Source organism: Geotrypetes seraphini, chromosome 3, assembly GCF_902459505.1.
Source record: "Geotrypetes seraphini chromosome 3, aGeoSer1.1, whole genome shotgun sequence".
Lineage (NCBI taxonomy): Eukaryota > Metazoa > Chordata > Amphibia > Gymnophiona > Dermophiidae > Geotrypetes > Geotrypetes seraphini.
In genome coordinates, this window is record NC_047086.1 from 316,150,708 (window position 1) to 316,178,538 (window position 27,831).

Below are 27,831 nucleotides of genomic sequence, written 5' to 3' on the forward strand. Positions count from 1 at the left end.
TTTGATAATCAAAATAGTAATTTCTGAAATAGCTTCTCGCTAAGATTTAGGAGAAGTAACTTCTATTTATACAATTCTAATCACCACAAGAAGAGAACTAGAAGACATACCACACTTTATTTCAAGTACTGTAATGTTTTGTCTTCAATCTATTTTCAGTTCAGCTGTAACTTCTGAGAACTTATCACCATAAAACCGTTATAAAACAATGTTAAAATTACAAGACAGCTTTCCCTTTGAAGTAGCCACTTTTTGGATACTGTAGGAACTAATGCTTTTTGGAATATATTTTATGTTATATTTTCTTCATTATTATTTTTTATCTCTATTTTTATTTATTTTACTTATTATTTTTTAATTCTAACTTAATTTTATTTATTTAATACTTGTTGGAATATTCATATCTATCTCTATCTCTACATCTGTCTTTATATTTTATATCTTTATTATTCATAAATTGTTTTCTCAGGTACTTTAGCTAGATTATGAGCCTTCGGGACAGTAAGGGAACTTCCAAGTACCTATCTTTATTTATTTTATTGTATCTTTAATGTATCATTTTTGTAAACCGCTTAGAATCTCACGGTATTAGCGGTATATAAGAATTAAATTAAATTAAAAATAATGGCTATACAGTACATAGCAGCATAGAAAATGACAACAGATAAAGACTTTATGGGCCATCCAGTCTGCCAAATTAATTATACTCATTAAAAATACATTATTAAATTCACTTCTCTCTTCTTTGATATTTTTGGGTCATAGACTGTAAAGTCCACCTGGTATTGTCCTAGGTTCCAAAATGCTTAAGTTGCTGTCCAAGCTCACTCCAGCCTATCCAACCATCCTTTTTGCAGGATATCTACCATAAAGTCTAGCCAATAACATCCTCATGTTCCAAGTTAATGGAGTTCCCATCGATGCCCTCCCCAGCCCAATCCTACACCAAATCATCACATATGGGACACAAACCATGCAAGTCTGTCCAGTACCAGCCTTAGCTCTTTAATTTACATTATTCGTTTTCTAATTTACATTCTTCATCGTCACTGATGACCAATGATGCAGCAGAGGGAAGGCCCCAGTGGGGAAAGCCGCGAAGCAGCCTGTTCAGAGCGCTGCCACCGTTTTTGAGGCTTCAGAGGTATGTAAGGCGGTCGGCGGGGGTTCCGGTGCACAAAGGGATGGGAGGGAGGGATAAGTATAACACAGTGGAAGGGTCAGTGGGGTTCCGGTGTACAAAGGGATGGGAAGGAGGGATAGGTATAACATGGCAAGTGTCAAGGGTAGATACCATGTTTCCCCGAAATAAGACATTTCCCAAAAATAAGCCCTAGTGCGTTTTTTTGAGCACAAAATAATATAAGACCCTGTCTTATTTTCGGAGAAACACGGTAGCATGCACATTAATATGTGGAGAATGTTCAAAGGGCTCTAGCATGGGAACAATGTGCGTGCCAAAGATGGCCACACAGTATAATTAAATGTACTCAAACGGATGTTAATGAGATAATTTTGTATTCCCCCCACCCCATTTTGTGCTCAGAGAACAGCACAAAACCAAATGCTGCCCTTAATGCCGGAAACTTGCCACCAGCTTGAGGATGGCATTGAATATTTTGAAGAAAGCATTTCTTCAGAATTTCTCATTTTAAACTGACCGTTTTATTTTCTTTTAGAAGTGGAAAGAAGCCCATGGAGCTTAAAAACACTGATAGTGAGAAACAAATGTGTACGAGTCTGAGCAAAACAGAAAGTGAAAGCACACATTGGTCCCTTTCTTCTGTGTTTAAATATGAGATTTTCAAGTGAAAATGATTTTTGAAATGCTTATATGTTAAGGCACGGAAGAATAGCACCAATGTGTGTCTGCACTTCCAGTCATATCTGGGCATCCACACAAAGCTGTGTTTATCTCAAAATTCATGTGCAAAGTGGTATAGTAAGGAGGGGGGCAGGGGACAGTCCGACCGGGGCTTCGGTACCCGTCCTCTTCTCCGTCCTTGATGATGGTCCCTCCCTCCCACTGACATTGTGATTGATAGGAGGGATGCACACTCCCTTCTGCTACCGCCCCTGCCCTACCGAACCCTTGACACCCCCGAACTGACCCCTCCCCAGTTGAAGATCAGCAGGAGGGATGCCCACTCCCTTCTGCAGCCAACCCTCCCGAACCCCCGACACCACCCTCTCCCAACTGAAGATCAGCAGGAGGACACATTAAAGAGCTATGGGGAAGAGATGTGAGCAGCAGGAGGGGCAGGGACGGAGCAGATAGAGGTGGGGGCAGAGAAAAGGGCAGGGAAGGGGCACCAGTGCTCCGGGTGCCTCTCACCCTTGCTATGCCACTGATGCTGTGGCAGTTACAACTGAAAGGCTGGATGCTGAGGCTGGTGGTAGCAGGCCTGGAAGGAGGGGTGGGACATGAGTAACAGAGAATAGAGAGAATGCTAAGGGAGGGGGAAATTTTCCCCACCACCACAAACCTCAGCTCTTAGCCCTTTCCTTCACCATCCGCCAAACAAAGCAGGCACACTACACCTATGTCACAGATACATTACGTTAATGTATTTTTCACATGGTTGTTGAAAGCTTACGATGACAGGATTTAACGCATGAGTCATTTTTATGGAGTATTTAAAGTGATCATTGCAAACTCTAATTATAGGAATGTCTGCTTTACTATGTTTATTTTAAAGTGATTTTGAATGATTATTTGGCTCGTAGCATCTAATGATGACGACATTTTAAGTCAGACCACTGTAAAAGATCTACTGGTACAATCACACTGCTTAATATAGGACTAATTTACAATGCTCAGACTAGACATTTTTTCAAAATTTTCCCAGCCCCGCCCCCACACAAACCTCCCTGAACTCAAAGGCCAGATTTGGAAGCCTTCACACATGTGCAGACGTTGACACAATGACATCATACGCATGCATGCAGATGGCATTACCATGGTGACAGTTCCACATGTGCAAAGGCTTCCAAATCCGGCCTCTGAGCTCAGGACTTCCATAACCCGGACAAACTGCCAGGTATTGCAAATCCCTCTGGGTGCCCAGACATGTCTGGGTTTTCCCGGACGTCTTGTAACCCTATCCACAATCCACCCCTAACCATGCCCGCTTTAGACTAAGAACACAAGAACATAAGCAATGCCTCTGCTGGGTCAGGCCTGAGGTCCATTGTGCCCAGCAGCCCGCTCACGCGGCGGCCCCAACAGGTCCAGGACCTGTGCAGTGACCCTCTATTTATACCCTTCTATCACCCTTTCCAGCAGGAAATTGTCCAATCCTTTCTTAAACCCCAATACCGTACTCTGCCCTATTACGTCCTCTGGAAGCGCATTCCAGGTGTCCACCACACGCTGGGTAAAGAAGAACTTCCTAGCATTTGTTTTGAGTCTGTCCCCTTTCAGTTTTTCCGAATGCCCTCTTGTTCTTTTATTTTTTGAAAGTTTGAAGAATCTGTCCCTCTCTACTCTCTCTATGCCCCTCATGATCTTATAAGTCTCTATCATATCCCCTCTAAGTCTCCTCTTCTCCAGGGAAAAGAGACCCAGTTTCTCCAATCTCTCAGCGTATAAAAGGTTTTCCATCCCTTTTATCAGATGTGTCACTCTCCTCTGAACCCTCTCAAGTAACGCCATATCCTTCTTAAGGTACGGCGACCAATATTGGACGCAGTACTCCAGATGTGGGTTCACCATCGCTCGATACAACAGTAGGATAACTTATTTTGTTCTGGTTGTAATACCTTTCTTGATAGTACTTAGCATTCTATTCGCTCGCTTAGCGGCCGCTGCGCACTGTGCCGTCGGCTTCATTGTCATGTCCACCATTACCCCCAAGTCCCTTTCTTGGGTACTCTCGTTCACTAACATCCCTCCCATTGTATAGTTGTACCTCGGGTTTCTGCTTCCCAGATGCAATACTTTACATTTCTCAAAGTTTAACTTCATCTGCCATCTCGTCGCCCATTCCCCTAGTTTGCGCAAGTCCCTTTGCAATTCCTCTTTAGTCCGAGCTCCACTAAATAGTTTGGTGTGGTCCACAAATTTTATTATCTCACACTTCGTGCCTGTTTCTAGATCATTTATGAATATATTAAATAGCAGCGGCCCGAGCACCAAGCCCTGCGGAACACCACTCGTGACCCTCCTCCATTCCGTGTAGTAGCTCTTCACCCCTACCCTCTGTTTCCTACCCGCCAACCAGTTTCTGATCCATCTATGTACATCTCCGTCCACCCCATGGTTCTTCAGTTTCCGGAGTAGACGCTCGTGAGGCACCTTGTCAAAAGCTTTTTGGAAATCCAGGTATATGATGTCTATGGGGTCTCCTCTGTCCATCCGTTTGTTAATTCCTTCGAAGAAGTGCAATAAGTTAGTTAGGTACGATCTCCCCTTGCAGAAATCATGTTGGCTTGTTTTCAGAAGTTCGTTCTCATACTTTTTATAGAATTGCACATCACTTTTTATAGAATTGCTCATCACTTTCAATTAAGTCCAATTAGTGTCAATTACAAGTTAATTGCCAATTATTGGTGCCAATTAAGCCTATTAATTATGTCAAGTGCCTATATTGGCTAGGCGTGCCAATGTAGGCACCTAACTTTAGGCAGACTTTTAGAATTTGGAGGTTAGGGCCAATGTTCCCTCTAAGAATTGATGAGGTGTGTGCAAAAAAAATATGCATGAGCGACAAGTTACATACTCCACAAATTTATGAGCAGGCGCGGAGGATGCATTTTTAAACAAATGTAGTTTATCCTTGTACTCCTTATGTAATTTTAATCATCTATGGATATGTTTGTATGTTTATTGTTCAAATGGTTTTATTTATTTCCCCAAATTTATTTTTGTTATATGCATTGAAAATATTTGATATTGCGTTTAAATCAAAATCTCAATAAACTTGAAACGAGTGCCCGTGAGATTGTGGGAGGGTTAAATACTCAAAGCTTAGAAGAATAACAATTTACTTAAAGTTTTTGCTACGCCAGCTTTCTGGTATCTTTACATACAGTGGCGTACCTAGCATATGTAACACCCGGGGCCCATCATTTTTTGGTACCCCCCCCCCCATCTGTAAGAAAAACATGATTTTTAGTAACAAACCACACGTCACACATGAGTACCTAGGAAAAGGCAGCATCTTACATATTGCAGTGAGCAGTACATCAATACACCCATTGTAAAACTAAACAAGCCAGACCAGCACAGATCAATCCTACACCGTCAATCCTAAGAGAAAACCATGTCTTTCGAACACACAGAATACAGAAAACACCTTCGCCTAGTATGGAATATGTCATCACAAACTAACCCCGCACCCTTTTACAAAACTATAGTGTGGATTTTAGCCACAGTGGTAACAGCCCTGACGCTCATAGAATTCTGAGCATCAGAGCTGCTACCACCACGGCTGGCGCTAAAAAACGCTCCACAGTTTTGTAAAAGGGGGGATAAAATGGAAATACACAGTTTCAACGCTCTAGCTCAGAGGTGCCCAAACTCTTTGGGCTTGCGAGCTACTTTAAAATGACCAAGTCAAAATGATCTACCAAAAATAAAATTAAAAAACACAAAGCACACTATACGCTGAGAAAAAGTTAATTATCATTCCTATTCTGGGTTTTTTAAAGAGGTCAAGGCAGATGACTCTATGCAGTCACCTCAGTAACAACCATACAAAAATGGACAAATATACCCCCCATCCTTTTTATTAAACCACAATAGCTGTTTTTAGCGCAGGGAACTGCGCTAAATGCCCAGCGCTGCTCTCGACGCTCATAGGATCCCTGCGCTAAAAAACACTATTGCGATTTAGTAAAAGGGGGCCATAGTGCAAAATATAGACAGCATATATAAATTCAGACACATTTTGATCACTAAATTTAAAATAAAATCATTTTTCTTACCTTGTCTGGTGATTTCATGAGTCTCTGGTTGCACTTTCATCTTCTGACTGTGCATCCAATCTTTCTTCCCTTCTTTCAGCCTGTATGTTTCCTCTCCTCCAGACCTCATTCCCTCCCCTAACTTTTTCTTCCTCTCTCCTTGCCCTTTCTTTCTTTTTTTTCCTCTTAATGCCCCCTTTCTTTTTTTCTGTTTCCCTTCTGTCTCCCTGCCTGCCCCCTTTCTTTCTCCCTACCCTCCACAAAGCCACTGCTGCCACCATCGGGGGAAACAGGCCCCAAAGCCACCGCCGCAGCTGCCCCAAGCTCTCTCTGCTTCCCACAGGGCCAACCAGCATTCCCCCAACATCAATTCTGCCGTCGGAGAGGAAGTTCCGCCCAGCCAGGCAGCGATTGGCTGGCCCGAACTTCCTCTCCGACTGTAGCCTTAGGGCGGGTGCACAGCCGGGGCGGACCGCCCCCCTCCCCCCCCCCTTGGTAGGAAACTGAAGACGTGGCAGCGGCTCCTCTCACGAATCCCCACCTGCGTCGGAAGTCCGATGCAGTCGGGGATCTTGAGAGGAGCCGCCGCTGCATCTTTTAACTTTTTAAAATACAGGCCGCCGCCGCTTCCTCTCCCCTCGAGTGAGCGACAGGGGAAAGCGTATGAGCGATGCCACTGAAAATAGTGAGCGATCGCTCATGCGCTCACCTTAGAGGGAACACTGGTATATATGGTGCCTAAAAATTCAGCGCTTAGCACGATTCTACAAGGCACATGTACCTTTTATAGAATTGCACTAAGCAACTGTGCATTGCATAACTTTTAGGTGCACCCATTTATGCCAGCTAAAATCAGGACTGTCTGCACCTTAGTTGTACGTGGATTGGGTGTATTTTATACTAATGCACATAACTTATATGAATGCCTGCAATCTGCCCCTGGCCACGACCCCTTTTCAAATCCACACATTGCAACTGGCATATACTTTTTATAACATTGCATTTTCCAAGCTGTGCGCGTAACTTTTAATTTGTGCCAATTAACATTGATTACTAGGTTTAATTGCCAATTACTGGTGTCAATTAAGCCAATTAAGTTATATGTGAAATTGGCTTTGCACATCAATTTGCACACACAATTTAAGGTACCTTTTAGAGAATATGGGGTTAGTCTACAGCTTGCTGTAATTTAAACATGTAAATGCCGCAGTAGACCTGGCATAAATGGGTATACCTAAATGTAGGTGCAGACTTGCATTTTCTATAAAAATGCCTACTTGCATAGGTGTTCTTGTAAAATATGCTCACACTGTGATGGGAGACTCCTCACATCAGTTTTCAGGGTGGCCCTCTCTTTTGGGTGTCTTTGGTGGGGGTTTCATCCCATTCCTCATCTCAGGCAGCAGATATGAGAAGGGGATATGATGAGAGAAATTTCCTAAGGTGCTGGCTCATTTCAGTAAAAAAAAAAAAAAAAGTATGTATGTATATATCATAATAAAACCCTTAGAGTGCATGCACACTTTAAACTCCATGCCTCCGTGTCTTCGTGCTTCCGTGCCTTCGCATGCACAGTAGAGTAGAATTCTGCCTGCGATGGATTCAGCATCGCCCTCCCTCGGTAACACTGCAAGGCCGGAGCCAGTGCATACCGGGCCTACCAAGGGGGGGGGATGGCTGACTGCCCTGGGTGGAAGCATGAGGGGTGTTCCCGGCCTTGGGGTCATGGTCTGAGAACTTCCAGGTGGGGGGAGAACAGCAGGTAGGGTTGTGGCTCTGCTGCGATCCCAGGGCAGGCAGGAGGTTTAATCGCGGCTCCGCAGTGATCCCTTGGGGGCTCCTGGAAGCAATGAAAAGATGAGGCAGCAGTCCGGGAAGAGGGGAGAGCAGGGCCGAGAAAAGCAAAAGAGGGTCCCGGGAATGAGTTAGAAGACAGCGGGAATGTGAGAGGACCCCAGCTAGGTAAGCAGGTAGGAGAGAGAGAGTACATGGATGGGTTGGGCCACCATCACCTTGGCGAGCGAGGGCTAAAGGAGCCTTCACACACACCCCGCCCTGGAGAAAGTGAAAGCGCAGAGGAGTGCATAAGTGCGTGCTGGGGCTCGGTTCAGCTTGCCGTGGCCCAGCAGTTCGCGAGCTTTCTGCAGAGTAGCATCAGGTGGCGATCCAGCACCAAGGGTAAGTGAATGGGGTCTGGAGGGGAGACGGGTCATGTTTGCCCATTGTGTAACTGGACAGGTGTGTGCGAGCAGCTGGCCACAGCTGGATTGAAGAAAGGGCAAGGGATCTCTTAGCTGGCACAGCTGGAACGCGGCTTCATGAGGGTCTGGGCAAGGAGAGAGACAGAAAAAAGATAGACAGCTGGAGGGAGAGAGACAGAAAGAAAGGTAGAAAGAGACAGGGGGCAGGGAGAGAGAGAAAAAGAAAGAAAGAAAAAAAGATAGACAGGGCCGGGAGAGAGACAGAAAGAAAGAAAAAAGATAGACGGGCCAGAGAGACAGAAAGAAAAAAAGATAGATGGGGCAGGGAGAGAGAAAGATAGAAAGAAAAAAAGACAGCAGGAGGGAGAGAGACAGAAAGAAAGATAGACAGCGGGAGGGAGAGAGACAGAAAGAAAGGAAGAAAGAGACAGGGGGCATGGAGAGAGAGAACAAGAAAGAAAAAAAGATAGTCGGGGCAGGGAGAGAGAAGGAAAGAAAAATAGACAGGGCAGGGAGGCAGAAAGAAAGAAAAAAAGATAGACGGGGAAGGGAGACAGAAAGAAAGACAGATGGGGCAGGGAGAGAGATAGAAAGAAATAAAGAAAGATAGACAGCGAGAGGGAGAGAGACAGAAAGAAAGGAAGAAAGAGATAGGGGAAGGGAGAGAGAAAGAAAGGAAGAAAGAGACAGGGGAAGGGAGAGAGATAGAAAGAAAGAAAGAAAGAAAGAAAGACAGACAGACAGACATCTATTCTAGCACCTGTTAATGTAAAGGGCTCAAACACTAGTATATATATATCTTCATAATTTTGAAATGCTGGTAGACTAGTAAATGAAGCTGTCTGCGCAATGTGCAGCGGCGGCAAAAAGGGCAAACAGAATGCTAGGAAAGATTAAGAAGGGGATCATAAACAGATTGGAGAAGGTTATTATGCCACTGTACCGGGCCATGGTACACCCCCACCTGGAATACTGCATCCAGCACTAGTCATCGTACATGAAGAAGGATGCAGTACTACTCGAAAGGGTCCAGAGAAGAGTGACAAAAATGGTTAAGGGGCTGGAGGAGTTGCCGTACAGTGAGAGATTAGAGAAACTGGCCTCATCTCCCTTGAAAAGAGGGGACATGATCTAAACATTCAAGATAATGAAGGGAATAGAATTAGTAGATAAAGACAGGTTGTTCACCCTCTCCAAGGTAGAGAGAACGAGAGGGCACTATCTAAAGTTAAAAGGGGATAGATTCTGTGCAAACTTAAGGAAGTTCTTCTTTACCCAGTGAGTGGTAGAAATCTGGAATGCTCTTCCGGAGGCTGCTGTAGGGGAAAACACCCTCCAGGGATTCAAAACAAAGTTAGACAAGTTCATGCTGAACTAGAAGGTACGCAGGTAAGGCTAGACTCAATTAGGGCACTGGTCTTTGACTTAAGGGCCGCCGCATGAGCTGACTGCTAGGCACGATGGACCACTGGTCTGACCCAGCAGCAGCAATTCTTATGTTCATATTCAGTGTGGGTGTTTCTGTGCGGGTGTCTTGAATAACCATAATGAATATGTATGAGATATATGTATTAGCAACAAATTGTAAAGAAATTTGTTGTCAAATGTTTACTTTTTATGTATATAATAGACAAAAAGTCACTACCCTGTGATCTGTCACTGCATATATAAAGAATTAATCAAACCAGCCTCAGACACACTGACTGAATATATAATTACAAGTCAGGCTCCTCTGACATGTTGGGTGGGAAATTCAGTAAACATTTCTCACCCAACATGTAAGAGGAGCCAATGATTAAAGACATATTACCCTATTGGCTAAAAGTACCTGACTTGTAATTATATATTCAGTCAGTGTGTCTGAGGCTAGTTTGATTAATTCTCTAAATATGCAGCAACAACTCACAGGGTAGTAACTTTGAGATATATATATGCCAATAAATATATTGTGTCAAGCTCCACCCTTTGCCCTCCCAGATGAAAAAAACTATTCCCATGCTTAGAGGCATTCCCAAAATTTTGGTGCAGTGTCATAGAACAGTGTTTCCCAAGTCAGTCCTGGAGTACCCCCCCCCCCCTGGCAGTCAGGTTTTCAGGATATCTACACCGAATATGCATGGAAAAAATGTTTGCATACAATGGAGGCAATGTACACAAACCAATCTCATGCCTATCCATGGTGGATATCCTGAAAACCTGACTGCCAAGGGGGTACTCCAGGACCAACTTGAGAAGCACTGTTATATAATACTGAGATTACACAATCAGCTTGCACGCCAGGATTTCTACCAGGTTTCTACAGGCATTTGCGCCTAAAGTTAGGCACTGGAATCCACACTTTATGGAATAGCCCTTGGCATGGATTTTCCCCAGCACTGTTACTTTATGATTGTAGTAACATGTGCTGTTATGCCACCATGGTAATAGTTAATTGTATGCTGTATTAGGAGTGGGAACTGGTTGGGTTTGGGTAGAAAGTAGTCAAAGAATGCACATTGTAGTTCGCAAGATGATATTTACCACACACTTTCACTTGCGCAGTTAGAACGGGTGCAGTTGATGACTCCTCAAGAGCTACATCTGTACAAATTTCAGTTATAATGTGGGGTTAAGGAACATTGAAGTGTGATAACTGCAGAAGAGATCTTTGGCAATCACTGTGTGTTAACTTTTCCTTTTAAAGTGCTGTAAGTGCAAAAACTGTATTTTAAGTAAAAGGGCTCCTCAGTTTCCCGGCAGAGAAGCTGCAACCTAACTGCAATTAGATATCCTCTATACAGTTAAAGTTTTTAAAACAAATATTGGGGGCAATATGCAGCCTCCTGATGCTGTTACCGGCTAAAATAGACCAGTCTGCATTTTCTGAGTTCTACTTTGGGCTTTGGGATCCTTTTATCATGCCGTGCTAGCGGGGTTAGCGCGTCAGACATTTCATCACGCACTAATCCCCGCAGCCGGCTAAAAAACTAACGCCTGCGCAATGCAGGCATTAGTGGCTAGCATGGCAGGTGGTTTAATGTGCGGTATTACGCGCGTTAAACCCCTACCGCAGCTTGATAAAAGGACCCCTTAGTTCTCCAGTCCATGCATAATGTTTTCCTAAATTGTATTTCAGCTTGCTCTATCTAATTCATGTCTGCCATCAGCTATTTTACTACACTATGGGCTCATAATAAAAAAAAAAAAAAAGTCTATAAAGTGGCCTAAATGGCTACTTGGACGATCAAAAAACCTGATCGTTACGCTACATGAGGTTCTGTAGAGATGTTACCATACAGAGTTACAAAGAGCTTCTGTGAGGTGTTACAATACATGGGCTCTATACTAAAATACATGGAGCTCTGTGGTGGTGTTACAATAGAGAGTTTGCTTTATTTATTTATTTATTCAATTTTCTGTACCATTTTCCCAGTCAGGTACTCAAGCATTTTCCCCTGTCTGTCCCATTATTAATACCCAACAACAACAAGACACTCCTGATTTGCCAAACAAATCCTAAACTAGAAAAAACAAAGAAGGCAACCAAGTCACATCAGGGTCTGCGTGGGGGAAGCCCACAGTGCCAAACCTGTCTCACAACTTATAAGCCAAATACAGTGTAACAAGTCAAAAGAGCATGACACACTGTATAATGTTGTAGGGCGCTCTCAGTGTGAACCCTCAGTGATAGGAGCACAGCTCCGACACTTCACTTCTGAGTCAAGGCAATAAACCTCCACCCACACACCATCATCGAGCGCCCTGTGTGTGCAAGAATCAAAGCAATCAACAATCAAGGTGAGTAAATAAAACTCAACACAACACTGTTGTGTTGAGTTTTATTTACTCACCTTGATTGTTGTGTTGAGTTTTATTTACTCACCTTGATTGTTGATTGCTTTGATTCTTGCACACACAGGGCGCTCGATGATGGTGTGTGGGTGGAGGTTTATTGCCTTGACTCAGAAGTGAAGTGTCGGAGCTGTGCTCCTATCACTGAGGGTTCACACTGAGAGCGCCCTACAACATTATACAGTGTGTCATGCTCTTTTGACTTGTTACACTGTATTTGGCTTATAAGTTGTGAGACAGGTTTGGCACTGTGGGCTTCCCCCACGCAGACCCTGATGTGACTTGGTTGCCTTCTTTGTTTTTTCCATTATTAATACCAGCATGATTATGCCATAATCAAGCATCCTACTTATGTTACTGGTACATTGATCATCCTACTTAAATGCACACGTTTATATCAAATCAATTGTCCTACATATATACACGTATAATACTAAGGGCTCCTTTTACTAAGGTGCGCTAGCATTTTTAGCGCATGCTGAAGATTAACACGTGCAAAACCATGCGATAGATGAAAATACTAATTCAAGCTCTATCGAAGCGTTAGCGTCTAGTGCACTCTAAGGGGGTGCTAAAAATGCTAGCGCACCTTAGTAAAAAGAGCCCTGGGTTTACTATTGCAGCTAAATACACTATATTTACACACCTCCTAAGGAGATTGGCCCTTTCAACTAAATATAATCTATTTACATGCATCCCTAAAAGTTCTATTTTCCTCTCTCTGTCAACTTCAAAATTTCATTAAATTGTCTGAGAAAAGGATAGTCTTTATCCCTTTCTTGAATTGTCCAGTGTCCTTTTCTAGCTTTAATTCCTTCGGTAGGGCATTCCACCATGTTGGGGCCATTTCTGAGAACATTCTTGCTCTGGTGCTTTTGTATTTGATGTCTAAAGGTATGGTTTTGTAGTCTGGCTGCTACATATCGTGGTTCTGAGAGGTGAACAGTTTTGTGCGTTACCAATACGATTTTGAATTTCACCATAGTCTTAATTAGGAGCCAGTGTAACTCTTTTAGTAGCGAAGTGGCACTCTTCTGACTCGATTTACCTAGCAAAAACCTAGCTACGGCTACTGTTTGGATCTATCTGATCCTGTATTTTGGTAAACCTAGCAGGGTTGCATTACAGTAGTCAAAGATTGTAAGTACCAGGAATATTACTACGTTGGATATTGCTTGGGGGGAGTGGTAGGGTTTCAGTCCTCTAACCCAATAGAGTTTGCCATAAGCGTTTTTGACTCTGCATTGGATCTGTGTTGTTATGTCTAGGCTTGGGTCCAGCCTTACACCTAGGTTTTCTCACCCCATTCTTGGATGGTTCTATGGTATTGTCATATAGTGTTATTTGGAAGTCGGGGCTGTTTCATCCCCATTTGTTTATGAGAAGTAGTTCTGTCTTTTCTTTGTTGGCTAGTAGACTGTTTGCTTGAAACCATCCAAAGATTTTCTCAGAGGTCTATCTTGATCATGTGTTTAGTTATCGCGTCCTGTCTCCTCAGCAGTATGATCAATTGGATATCATCTCCATAAATGTAGCATTCCCACCCAGTTTTCTGATGAATTTTTCCAGTGGTTGGAGGAAGATGTTGAACAGCATGGGTGACATGGCAGATCCCTGTGGTACCCCTATGACAGTTTCTTTCCAGTTGCTGGTTTTCCCTTGCCATTCCACTCTTGTTAGTCTTTTAAATAGAAATGATTCTATCCATGTCATGGCTTTTCCCTTGAAGCCTACTTCTCTGCAGTGTGATTTTAGCAGTGTATATTGGGCTAGGTTAAAAATTGCTGAGAAATCTAGGAACTCCAGCAGCACATCTTCACCATTTGCCTGGTGTTTAAGGATAGAGTCCAGCACCACTACTAGCATGGTGTCCGTGCTCAGATGTCTTCAGAATCCTGATGGGCTTGGTCCAGATTGGATGAGTTTTCCAGGAAATCTGATATCTGTTGGCATGTAGTTTGTCTACTAGTTTAGATATCCACAGCTGGTTGGCTACTGGTCTGTAGCTTGAGATGTTTTCTATGTCTTTTTCTTTATTCTTTGGTATGGGCTTAATGATGGAGAGTTTCCATTTAAGTGGAATAATGAATACCAACCTCTTTAAAGAAACGATATCATCCCCTTCTATGGTTTTTTTCCACTCCCACTTACCACCCTTTTTAAAAATTATTTTATCTCGATGTATTTTACTCTTACCACCCTCTTGATCCGCTTGTTTTTGTTTGTCTATGTCTTACCCATTGAACATGTTTATATGCATGTATGTGTGTATATATGCATGTATGTGTGTGTGTGTATATATGTGTATATATATATATATAATCTTGTTTTAATTTAATTTTTTTTAGCATTGTAAACCGTCTAGGTACTAGTTGATAGATGGTATATCAAGTGTCAAATATAGGCCTTTTAGCTCTCTCATCGGCTGAATCGGGCAGGTGTTGAGGGATGGTGGGTCTGGTTTCTTCTCAGTAGTTTCTTCACTTGGAATTCCATGACAGGTTCGAACTCTTCCATTTTGTCTCTAGTTTCTCCTTTTTGTTGGTCTATAGATATGTTGTCATTTAGTCCGTTGTCTTCCTGTAGTTTTCTTATTGTCTCAGTGAAGAAATTGCTGAATTCTTTACTGGTTAGGGAGCATGTGGTGGTGGTCTCTGTTACTATGATGATTTTTTTTGTTCAATAAAAATATATATTTTAAAAATTGCCTGCAAAAATATGCAAGTAGAAATTGTATAATCCTTTGTACCAGTAGAAAACATAATATAATGTAACACAAATATTTTCCCTTTGAAAATTAGGCAAAAATACCATGAATATAGGTGGTTAAATTAAAAAATTATGCTCCCCCCACACCAATAATTATAAATACTGTTCACAGCTACTGCAAGATAAAATATGTTTTAAAGGACTTTTAAAATATTTTTTATTTTTTTGAGCATCTTTGACATGAATATTCTGACAGTTGAGTGAAACATTATCTTTTAGGGGACTGCTATGTTTTAGACTACCTGAGTCATCTAATTGAGCTTTCCACTTTCATTACAATTATATATATTTTGTAAACTAAATCAATGCTAATGATCAACATCATACAGCTAACAATTATAATCAGTGATATATTATTTGAGTAGCATACCAGGATCTGGCAGGAGACCTTTTCACAACAATTACAACTGCCACCCAAGTTTATTCGATAACTGAAAACACATTCATAGAAGATTTTGAATTCAGAGAACACTTATATTATAAAGTATGTAACCAACAGAGATGATTACAATGAGTGCAGGAAGCACTTTTAGGGGACTTTTGCTGCGACAATAGCATCTATTTGGTAGGGTCTATCTTGTCTGTCTGTCAATTTACATAGATTTGCTTGTGAAATATGCAGAGAAAAAAATGCATAAATTGGAGCTGGGAGAAAACAGTAGGGTGACCGCGAGGTCACAGCTTCACATGAAAAAGCTAGCATCAGAGGGAGAGGCAGTGGCTGTATAGAAGAAGAAGAAAATATTCCCTATGGGCCTAAGGCCGGCGACGTTAAAAGGAGTAGCACTGCCTGAAGCTTCATTAAAGGAAAGGAAACCACATCACAGGGATTCCAAGCCTTGCGGTAGCAGACGGAGAAGCAATGCTAGGTCAAAGCAAAGAGCAGTGAGAGGGAAAAGATGAAACAGAAAAAGGGAAGGCAGGGTGAGGGTAGAAAGATGGAGAGAAACAGGGTGCAAAATAGTAATGAGGGAGAGAGGGACCACGGCAGGGAAGTGTGTGGTGCAGTGGTTAAAGCTGCAGCCTCAGCACCCTGGGGTTGTGGGTTCAAACCCACGCTGCTCCTTGTGACCCTGGGCAAGTCACTTAATCCCCCCATTGCCCCAGGTTCATTAGGTAGATTGTGAGCCCACCGGGACAGACAGGGAAAAATGCTTGAGTACCTGAATAAATTAATGTAAACCATTCTGAATTCCCCTGGGAGAACGGTATAGAAAATTGAATAAATAAATAAAGAGGGAGGGAATTGGGGGGGGGGGAATAATATCCCCAAGTCATAATACCTCTATATCGTATTAGATATACCCTAACCTTTTAAGAACCCAACACCCCCAAATACAAACCTACACCCTCTAACACACTCTTGCTTACCACATACACTTCCATTTCATACCTTCCCACTCAGTCATTCATCCATACATCATCTACAGACACCCCCATAGACACACAAAAATGTATCATACCACCTATATCTTATCTAATCAAGCTCTATACAAGCTCAAGGCGACAGATCAAAGAGGAAGTGGGAAAGTAGAGGGGGGGGCATGGAGAAGCAAGGGGAAAGGCCTAGAAGTAGGGGGTGCAATACAGAAGCTGAAACAATATATTTCTCGAAACTCATCCACACAGTCACCATCATCCTACTGAGTTAAAGCATCTAGAAACCACAGACAGGAACACAAGTATATAACACAAAATTCTATTGGCACCTAAATAATTGGTGCTCCCCCTCCACTTAGTGCTATTCTATAAACAACGCTTAACCTCTACCTCCCTCCCATTTTTACTAAGCCACGGAAGAGGTTTCTACCGTGGCTTGGAGCGCTAAATGCTCTGACGCTCATAGGAATTCTATGAGTGTCTGAGCATTTAGCACTCCTGACAATGGTAGAAACCTCTACCACGGCTTAGTAAAAGAAGGGTAAAGTTAGCTGTGGTTTATAGAATAGTGTTTATGCCAGGGACCTGGAACTAAATATTTAATCATGTATTTTTAATGATAATAACTAATGAGCAGACTAGATGGACCATTCAAGTCTTTATCTGACTTCATTTACTATGTTACTATATTAATGTATATCGATGTGGCACATTAAGATAAAAACTTATATTGATAAATATTGCACTGTAACTGTCAAATTTATCCTGTAAACTACTGTGTTTTCCCCAAAATAAGACACTGTTATATTAATTTGGGGCCCAAAAAACGGCACTAGGTCTTATTTTCAGGGATGTCTTATTTTTTTTTTTCATGTCATGATCATCTCTCCCTTCTTCTCCTCCATCTCAATTCTTCCTATTTCCTTTCTCTCCCCCACATGTGCATCTTTCCTCCCCTCTAACCCATCCCCTTGGGCAGTATCTTCCTCTCTCCCTCCCATCCCCCTGTGCAGCAGAACTCTTGCCGATTCTATCCCTCCCTTCCTCCCAACCCCCGTGTAGCATCTTTCTATCCCCCCAACGCCCTCCGCTGTGCACCTCCCATCTGAACCACAAGACAGGAATACCTTATATCAGAGTCGGCAGCAATCTACTCAAGCTTTCTATCTCCCGGGCGTTCTTCTGCCATGTTTCTGATGACATTATCAGTAATGCGGCAGAGGAATGCCCAGAAGATAGAAGGCCATGAAGCAGCCTGTGTAGATTGCTGCCAACGCTGATATAAGGTATTCCTATCTCACGGTCAGATGGGAGGGAGAGATGGGTCAGGGGGGGTGTGGCGGCAGGCGGGCAGGGGGAAGCGCTGTTGCTGCCGGCAACTAGGGCTTATTTTCAAGTGCTTATATTAAGACCTACCCTGAAAATCATGCTAGGGCTTATTTTCGGGGTAGGTCTTATTTTCGGGGAAAAACGGTATGTACGAATATATTGGTATTAGAGCCATAGTATGTGTCGAGTTAGGATAAAAACTTGTATCAAAAAAACTTAAACTGTAACTATGGCAAATTGTTAACTATATATCATGTATGTCGACCTGTAACCCGTTCTGAGCTCTTTGGGAAGAATGGGATAGATAAATTAAATAAATATCATAAATACATTTAGGCTCGACTATTTACACCAACTAAAATGTGGCATAAATCCTCACACCTAAATAAGATGCAGATCACCATGACCACATACGTAAATTTGAGGAAATGCTCCTGATCCACCTGTGACCCTCCCTTTGCCATGCCCTCTTTTTGGAGCCACTCCTATATTTGCATGCATACATTTCAATTAAATCCAATAAGCAATAATAATTGCTTGTTAAGATGTCAATTAGTGCTAACTGGCTTGTCATTCAAATAAGTTTCAAGCGCAAATTGGGCACACTCCCAAATTTGTGCGGAAAATTCAAAGCACCATACAGTATATAGAATCCAGGGGATAATAGTAAAAAGATTTATTTTTAATATATGTACTAAATATAAATAGCTAAACTAAAGCATTCCGAAAAGAAATCAAAACTCATCTCTTCAAAAAACACTTCCCATCATCATAACCTCACAAAAGAATTAGAAAATACTCTCATGACTACCCAAACACCACCACCAGCAACACCCGAATCCGGACAGTATTATCTCTACTCGTCTAAACAACAGAATCCGGACAATATTATCTCTATTCGCCTAAACAACCTATCATTATCTACTATCTACTACCAATTTATCCTGGAAAAGTCCAGAACAACAATTGTAACTTAACGCATTCTTGATTATATGTACTGCAATGCTACTGGAAATGTCCAGTCTTCTAACTTGTAATCCGCTTAGAACCGCAAGGCACAAGCGGAATAGAAATCACTAATGTAATGTAATGTAATGTAAACCTTAAGTTTATATACCGCATCCTCTCCACGGAAGTGGAGCTCGGCACAGTTTACAAGAACTTAAAATATAAGAAGAGAAAGGAAAAGGTTTACATGAGCTTATATATAGAATGGAAGAGTAAGGGGGAAAATAGAATTACATGTTAGAGAACAGCCAAGTTGCTTGCGGAATAGTTGGAGAAAGCCCAGGTTCAGCAACGGGGTAGTAAGGTCATTCCAGAGACCTGTGATTTTGAAGAGAAGAGATTTTCCCAGTTTACCTGCATAGAGAATACCACGTAAAGAGGGGAAGGATAGTTTATATCTTTGGGTGGGTCTGGTGGAGTCAGGACTCGAGGAGTTAAAGGATAGTGGGATTAGCTGAAAATCTAAAGCTACTATTTCCTTTGTAGATGCTATATTGTTTTAGGGAATCTTATGTTGAATACCGTCTGAACTTCCTCATCACATCCTAAACAATTTATTTGTTTTTGTCCTGTTTGATGTTTACCTGGTATGACTACTATCAAATACCTTGATTAAATTGAACATCTGGAATGATTTTGTAAAGCTTGTATATTATTGTTTCAATGAATATTAACAAAATGATAAATGAAGTGGCAAAAATTGCCCGACTGCCTCGTATGCTTGTAAAACGGATGTGCATTGAAAATATGTATCTGCTTTGATCATATCTATGTGTAAGCATTCCTTGTGGTGTAGCTTTGGCAGCGTGTAGATAGATAGAGTTGGAATCTATCCATCTATCTCCATCTCTGGGAAAACGTGACTAAAGTCTCCAGGAAAAAAAAAAAGAGGTTTTGATTAATTCTATTCTATTGTAATGCAGCAGTCCAAACCCCAATCTCTTGTATGAAAATAAAAGTTACTGAAGTTCAAACATAAGATTTTCAGACTGTTTATGGACCCACAACATGAAAAATCAACCATTCTCAATATTTTGGATCTACTAGTCACTTTTTCCCAAAGATAGTCACATATGTATATTTCATACGATAAACAAGAACACAAGTGAAGAGCAATTCTACAAGACAACTATTTTTAGATGCCTACTCAATAAGAAGGCATCTACTTTTCTTTATTGAATATATTAGTCTCTCTCTCTCTCTCTTCATTCCTTTTGTGCATCTTTGTACTTCGGGCATGAAGCTTTCTGTATCTCTTTTGATCAGCTGCAATTGCTTCAATCTTCTCCCGGCCAGTGCTTCCATTGTACAGATACCTCTTGAGTGTGCTCCTACAAGTCACTTTGGCCAGGTACTAGTGACCTGGATTGGCCACTGTGAGAATAGCCTACTGGGCTTGATAGACCATTGGTCTGACCCAGTAAGGCTAGTCTTACATTTCTCTTCTTTTCAATCCCCTGGCTAAGTTCCATTTTACTGCTATTTTGGGATAACACTGGTTTTGCATGCATAAAATGTGTCCTGTCTGAGTCCACATTCGGTAATCTTCTGGAGTTGCTTCTCTTTAGTGTCTCATCATTTGGGATGTGATCTCAGTAAGTCACACTTAAGATTGTTTTCAGGCATTGCTGGTGGCATGACAGATCACATACATGTCTTTGCTTTAGAACTGGGTCAAACCACCCAAAATTCAAAAAGGTTTAACTGGGCAGGAGAGGCTTCTACCTGATTAAATCTCACTGAGCAACTGGTTAGTGCCACTGAATATCACCGCTAAATGGCCATCTAATAGGTCAGGTTAGGGATAGGCCAGGGATGTAACATGGGTAGTGTGTCTGCATATTAGTCAGTAATGATTTTCAGCCTGTTAATCAGCTAAGTAACCCAATTTTACTTTACTATCTGGCAAGATACAGTGGCCCGGATTCTGTATAGGACGCATGTCCCGGACGTCCTATACAGAATCAGAACAAAACCCACCCAAAGTAAACCCGATTCTATAACCGACGTCCATGTTGCAGACGCTGGTTACAGAATCGGGTTTTTGTTTAGAGTTTAGATGCGGCCGCTATACTTTATCGCGACCCTAGGATCTTGTGGGTTGGGCAGGGGAGGGGCAGGCCCACCTCATTTGGATAGAGGCGGGCCTGCTGGCCAGGCGGTGCGAAGACCCATCCGGCCAACTTGGCGGTAAGCTTGAGGGGGTTCCGGGGTGGGGAGTTCATCGGGGGGGAGGGTCCGGCAGGAAGGGTTGGGCACCCTCCTGCTGGCGATTTTCGGGGAGGCCGTTTGGGGGGTCCGGGAAGGGCGGTTAGGGCATTTTGTTTGGGGGGGTGGTTGGGGGGAGGTCCGTCAGGAGGGGTTAGGTACCTTCCTGCTGGCGATCTTTGGGGGGGTGGGTTCTTTCGGCAGGAGGGGTTAGGCACCCTCCTGCCACGAACGTCGGGGGGGGGGGGAGACCGGCGGCCGTAGCTGCGACCGCTATACTAATCGCGGCAGGGAGATCCCTTGCCACGATAAAGTATAGCGGCCGCGTCTACTTACCATGTAGGCCAGCATTTCGCTAGCCTACATTGTAAGCGTCTCCTGCTCTGCTAGGGAGATGCGCAGGGCCGCCTAGGTTCGCCTAAGGCTACCATCTAGACTTAGGCAAGCTTAGACGGGCTTGTGGGCCTCCCTAGGCTCCTGGAGGCGCCTTCAATATAGGCGGCCTGCCTGGGGAGCATTTTTTTTAGAAAACATGCTTCCCGATTGGCTGATTAGACAACTGTAGGATGCCTACAGCTGCCTACAATCGGGACGCACTTTGCAGAATCAGGGCCAGTATGTCCAAATTGGGGCATGGTTTAGTCCCTCAAGTTAATTTATTGACAAAGAAAGTAAGCAATCATGTCTATATTTTGATTTCAGAAGTGAAAGATTTTGAAAAAATCAATGAAGGAGTTAAGAGATGAAAAATTAAAAATGCAGGCATGTGAAACTTCCATAATATAAGACCATATGAAGGAGCTAAAATTGAAGCTCTGGAAAATGAAGCTAGAGTATCAGTTCTCAAGCGAATTAAGTTTTCTCAGCTTCCTTTAAGATCTGCTAGAGAAATCTATGTTAAATATATGACTGTCATTTTGAAGATACTATCTGAAACACTTCCACCTAGTGTGAAGAATTTTTAATCTCCCTTTGGCTATGAAAAATTCAACTGAACAAATTCCACTTTCTTGCTCAGATATTGCTGATATCTTTGAATGCAGATTTAGCCATTTCAGCCTTTTTAGTATTTTTTCTTGCTTTGCAATCTGATAGAAATTGGTTATTACACTTTTTTTTTTTTCAAATAAAGTACAAGGATGATCTCTTTTTTAACTGTACAATCAGGATGTGTCTTTCTTTCTAAAATTTCCATGTAAATGCATTGTGAAATATGTCTACTAAATAAACCCCTTTATCAAGCTGTGCTGGAGCTTTTTAGCACGGACTGGTGAAGTAAATGCTCTGATGCTCATAGGAATTCTAAAAACCTCTAGCACAGCTTGATAAAAGGGGCTGTATAATTTTTTTCTAGCCTACAAACTTACTTCTTTTTTATCTGCTAACTGTCCTTTGAGTCGCTTCTCTGCCTCTTATTGCTTCTGGGAATAGATTACTTAAACAGTAATCTGAGTTTGTTTTTAAGTTCCCAACCTGTTGCTATTTTGTTCTAGATGGCTTAGAGGAGCATAATCAAAAGAAATGTCTAAGTCCGTTTTGGGCCTAAGTTGCAAGTAGCCCAAAGTCGGATATGGGAAAAGGTCCATTTTCGAAAAATACGTCCAACATATATATATATTTTTTTATCGTCCAACTGTACGTCCAGTTGCCTGATCGCCAAACTGTTAAGTCATCCATCTTTATACCCCATTTTCGTCCAAAAATTCATCTAGTCACAAACGCCTAGAAAAAGACCTTTTGGGCATGGGAGGGGCCAGAAAAGTGATGGACTGGGCACCCAGACATGGCACCAGAATAGTGGGGTACCTTACAGGGCACTGCTGTGAACTTCACAAAAAGGGTCCCACATAAACATCTTACTACAGCTCCCTTATAGGTCATGGTGAGCCCCCCCCCGCAAACACCCCCAGAATCTACTAGACCTACCTATCTACCACCCCAATAGCCCTTATGGCTGCGGAGCCACTTATATGGCAGTACAAAAAGGGTTTGTTTGTTTTTTTTGGGGGGCTGCAAATTTTATACCATGAATGCAGTGAGTAAAGTAGCTTATGGGCCTGGGTCCTCCTCTCCATGGTTCACTAACCCACTCCCAAGTCCACTTAAGCTATTTCTGTGCAGCTGTACTAGGCTTTCCTATGCCAGGCTGCCAGGTGCTGATGTTCTGGAGGCAGATATGTAAAGATATTATTACAATTTTTATGGAGGTGGGGAGGGGTCAGTGATCACTGCGGAAGTGTATGGGGGTCTGTACTTTGTGTCTGCAGTGCTTATCTGGTCACTTTGGATACCTTCTGTGGACTTAGACCTGGTTTTAGATGGCCTAAGTCACAACGCCCAAGTTCCGTCTTGGTAGTGTTGTAAAACTTTCAGTTATATATGCAATACAACTAAGTCTAGGATGGCCCAAGGCCTGCCCAATCCTGCCCTCGACATTCCTCCTAAAATGCCCCTTTTAGCTCTGGTCGTTCAGCAGCACTGTGAAGACCGATTTAGGCCGGTTTTTAGACATTTTTCTCTTTCAATTATGAGCCACTTAGTTCTTGTTTATTCTTACTTATATTTTCTGTACTGATGCCTTCCGTATTTTAGTGGACTTGTGTGCATTGATCTTTGTATAGCCTTTATATTAATGCTTTATTGTATTTATTGTTCATGCACTTTTCTGTACTCCAAATAAACCATTCTTCAAGTTTTGCTGCATTCTTCCTCATGTTATCCACACCATTCAAGCTGTCTACTCTATTGCAAATTTTGGTATCACAAAAGAGATAAACCTCACTAGACAACCTATCTTATTGACTTACAAGTGATTTTATTCTGCAGCTGCTCAAAAACTCTCCTCACTTATCTCCTCCCCCCCCCCCCCCCCCACCCCAATGAACTCCATTCTTCTGGTAAAGTCCATACTATCCATACCCTTCTTCTCCACTGCCAACGCCAGACTCGGTCCCTTCTATCTTGCTGCACCATATGACCACTGGAGGAGTGAGGGGAGAGTCATGCCTTCATCCATCCAGTGGTCATCTGGTCATTTTGGGTACCTTTTGGTATCAATTATTTAACTGTGGTATATTTTTGGTAGGCTTTTAGTGTGGTATCACAGTTTGCTTCTACCAGTTGTTTGTGTCAACCTAACAATATCTACCTCATTTCTATTCCTATTTGTGTGTGTCTTCTGTAGCCATGTTTCCAACCTTTCATCTAGCCGATTCACCTAACAAGGGGAACAAAAGTTCTTTTGTTGGCTATGATTCTCACATGATATCATAACTTGGAATTAACATATAGAAAAAAGGAATACAGCATATTGACATATCAGAAGAAATACAATAATCAAGACAGTGGAACAATCACTTGCTCTCTTCAAGCAGAAAACCACTGTATTTAACTATATGTTTTAATCAACTCGTCTAAGACCATTTGGACACATATTTAATTACTGTCTTTCCTAAGCTATAATTTACTGTTAAGGGTTTTAGAATGAAGAACACAAACTACTCTTAATCCACAATATTGGACAATAAATAGAACCTTATTTTTAACCTGAACAACAAAAGATTCATGGTATAACGCTGCTATTTTTGAGATACACTGTTTTCCAAAGATCTGTTATTATGGTGCCACCTAGAATACAAAGGTTAACACAGTATAACAGATCAGTTGTTGTTCCATGAAGCAAAATAATGGAGACAATATGTTCCACCTCTTACATGCCTCCTGAGGGTGAATATTTCTAGAAAAGCAACTTGTGCCAAATTGCAAATGTAATAAAAGGAAATAGAGATAGGATTTAAAACTTACAGGTTTAGTTAATACATAGTGCTATGTAGACTTTCAAGTGTGATATAAGATCATGAAATCAACAATTATACACACTGAGATAAAATCTATATACTATATGTCACCTAAAAAAAATCAGTGCTGAATAGGTTGGTGCTTAGCGCGATTCTATATACCGCCTCCAGAATTAGGTACAATTTATAGAATCACATCTAGCACCTGTATGCGTGACTAACATTTAGGTGTAGGCATTTATGTCAATTAAAATCAAGCCTAAATGTTTGGGCATATATTATAACAGTGCACCTAACTTTTAGGATTGTCCATGGATCTTGTGAGATCGGGAGACTGAGCAGCAAAATGGAAGATTATGTTTAATGCGAGCAAGTGCAAAGTGATGGTGGGAGAGAGGTACCTCAACTATAGCTAGGTAATGCCGAGTTTCACGTTAGGAGTCACTGCCCAGGAAAAGGATGTAGGTGTCATCCTTGAGGATGGGTTGAAACCCTCACCTCAATATGCGACGGCAGCTAAGAAAGAAATTAGAATATTAGGAATTATCAGGAAAGGAATGGAAAACAAAGATGAAAATGTTATAATGCCCTTGTATCGCTCTATGGTACGACTGCACCTTGAATATTGTGTGCAGTTCTGATTGCCATATCTCAAAAGAGATATAGCAGAATTATAAAAGGTACCGAGAAGGATGACAAAAATAATAAAAGGGATGGGACAACTTTCCTATGATGAAAGGCTATAGAGGCTAGGGCTCTTCAGCTTGGAGAAGAGATGGCTCAGGGGGTGTTATGATAGAGGTTTGTAAAATACTGAGGGGAGTGAAAAGGGTAGATATGAATCGCTTGTTTACTCTTTCAAAAAATACTATGACTATGGAGCATGCGTAGAAGCTAAGTAGTAACTTGTGTAGATTTAACACAAATCGGAGAAAATATTTCTTCACACAATTTGTAATTAAACTTTGGAATTCATTTCCGGAGAATGTGGTAAAATCAGTTAGCTTTGCAGGGTTTATAAAAACATAGAAACATGATGGCAGATAAAGGCCAAATGTCCCATCTAGTCTGCCCATCTGCAGTAACCATTATCTCTTTCTCTCTTCGAGAGATCCCATGTGCCTATACCAGACCCTCTTGAATTCAGACACAGTCTCTGTTTCCACCACCTCTTCCAGGAGACTGTTCCACGCATCTACCACCCTTTCCGTAAAATAGTATTTCCTTAGATTACTCCGGAGTCTATCACCTCTTAACTTCATACTATGCCCTCTCATTGCAGTTTTTCCTTTCAAATAAAGAGATTTGACTCATGCACATTTACATTACGTAGGCCTTATCTCTCTCCCTATGCACCCTAGCATTCTTCTAGCTTTCGCTGTTACAGGTTTGGCCATCTTAAGATCATCACATGCAATCACACCCAAATCCCACTCTTCTGTCATGCACATAAGTTCTTCAACCCCTAAACTGTACCGTTCCCTCGAGTTTTTGCAGCCCAAATGCATGAGCTTAACATTAAACTTTACCTGCCAAATTTCAGACCATTCTTCAAGCTTCACTATGTCTTTCTTCATGTTATTCACACCACCTGGGCTGTCTACTCTATTGCAGATTTTGGTATCATCCACAAAGAGGCATATCTTGCCTGACATCCCTTTAGCAATATCGCTTATAAAATTGTTAAAGAAAAGGCCCAAGAACAGAACCTTGAGGCACACCTCTGGTAACATCCCTTTCCTCAGAGTGAACTCCATTGACCACTATCCTTGTTGTCTTCCACTCAACCAGTTCATGACCCAGCCTGTCACTTTGGGGCCCATCCCACAGTCACTGAGTTTTATTTATTAGATTCCTATGCGGAACACTGTCAAACGGTTTGCTAAAATCTAAATACATCACATCTGGTGTACTCCCTCTATCCAATTCTCTGGTCACCTAAAAAAATTGATCAGATTTGTCTTACAAGACCTACCTCTAGTTATCTGTCCCTAATTCTGCTAGAACCAATTGTTCACATTAGGACCCCTGAGGAAGGAGTGTTTCTTCGAAACACGGACCATGTTGGGTCCAGATTCATCAATCCTTTTGGATACAAACTGTTTTATGATTATATATATATATATATATATAAATTTTATTTTTTTTTATGAACTTTTAACGATTGTTTATTAAAGACTTGGTATCTTGTACATCACCACTGCAGTTTTTTTCTTTGTCTTTCAACTTGACATTTCACTGCAGTCTTCTTTGATTCTTTGTTTGTTGTTGCCCCTCGGTCTATAACTGCTCTCTTCTCTTCCCTCTTCTCATTATGTATCTCTGTCTCCTTTTTTTCCTGTTTGCATGTCTCTCTGTTCCCTATAAATTATTTTGTTACAACTTGATGTAAGGCAGTACAGCAATCCCCCAATATTAGCGGGGGTTGAAAAACTGCAAATATGGTTTTTAGCAGGGGAGACTGGAGAGGGCAGCCGGAGCGCCGACGAGTGAAGGAAATCTCTTGCGGTATGCTCCGACTGCCTCTTCCTGTACTAAAGTCAGGCCTCACCAATCAGGAGCTGTGTGTCAAAGTGGTCAGAAAATACCACGAATGACTGGGACCGCAAATTTCTGACCGCAAATTTGTGGGGGAGCACTATATATTTTTAATAATATCATCAATAATTTTAACCTTATTGGCTCTCTTACAGCTGAAGAGAAAGGTGAATTTAAAAAAAAAATAGAATCTCTTTATAAATTTTATGTTTCTGTAGTTATGTACAGCAGGAGAGGCAAGGCAGGAGTCCAATCAGCCAAGGAAAACAGTCTTTATTCAAAAATACAAGTCCCATGCTTACCCTATGGATGGTTGTCCTGAGTTGTGGTCATTTCAGTCAGGCAGTTTAATTGTAGGCAGAAATCCTTTGCCCCATATAGCTTCCACTTTATTTAATGACAGGCTTTTCTGCTAGGATATACATAGTACCTGATGGTGAAACATGGTGGTCAGTGGTTAAGAAAACTGCCAGCTACAGCGGTTAAACAAAAACCACATATTAGATTTTAGAGTAATTGATAGCACATAAAGACCAGCATTGCCCATGTAGTTTGTCCAGCGAGGTGATTAAGGTTGCAACTGCAACTCCATGCAGGTTACCCCTCCCACCATGCTTGTTTTAAAGTTGTACTGACCACTTTGTCAATTTACTCCACCCTCTTTCCCCAATATCTTATTTTGGGATTGTACATGCCACTTCATATAGGTTCTCCCCTCTATGCTTTTTTTTTTTTTTTTTTAAGTGTGAGAGTCTACTGGAATGCGCTGTTATTACTATAAAGGTATCTTCCTTGTTTTTCTCACACATCTTTGAATTTGACACCATTTTGGTCCACTGGGAGAGGATTCCAGGCATTCTCCA

The 27,831-nt window shown here is 41.8% G+C and overlaps 1 protein-coding gene across 11 annotated transcripts in view; it reads right to left on the reverse strand.

Annotated features, from left to right (window-relative positions):
- Positions 1-27,831, reverse strand: part of PLCB1 (phospholipase C beta 1) — a 1,208,816-nt gene that overhangs the window by 629,454 nt on the left and 551,531 nt on the right. Inside the window, exon 1 of one of the 11 annotated variants that reach the window (XM_033937390.1) lies at positions 27,271-27,386. The exons of 9 other annotated variants lie outside the window; for them this stretch is intronic. The gene's annotated coding sequence lies outside the window, so the exon portion shown is untranslated. Of the gene's footprint in view, positions 1-23,781; positions 23,851-27,270; positions 27,387-27,831 lie in introns of those variants that run through there. One more of the 11 variants, XM_033937389.1, reaches the window with a different exon arrangement.